Genomic DNA, 206 nt, shown 5'->3' on the forward strand with positions numbered 1-206 from the left:
TTTTCACTTTGTTGGACTTCATTTTTCTGTTTTAATTGGGGATAAATATGAAGAAAATGCTGTCGCAAAAAAGTTTAAGATCTCTCATAATTACCGTTACACTGAAAGTAATTATTGCGCATGAATTCTTATTTGATTTTAAATATATATTATGCATTTTCTTTAATGCTTGGTTGTATTTTGGAAATGCTAACATTTCTTCACTG

This window comes from Chaetodon auriga, chromosome 15, assembly GCF_051107435.1.
Source record: "Chaetodon auriga isolate fChaAug3 chromosome 15, fChaAug3.hap1, whole genome shotgun sequence".
NCBI classification, from domain to species: Eukaryota; Metazoa; Chordata; class Actinopteri; order Chaetodontiformes; family Chaetodontidae; genus Chaetodon; species Chaetodon auriga.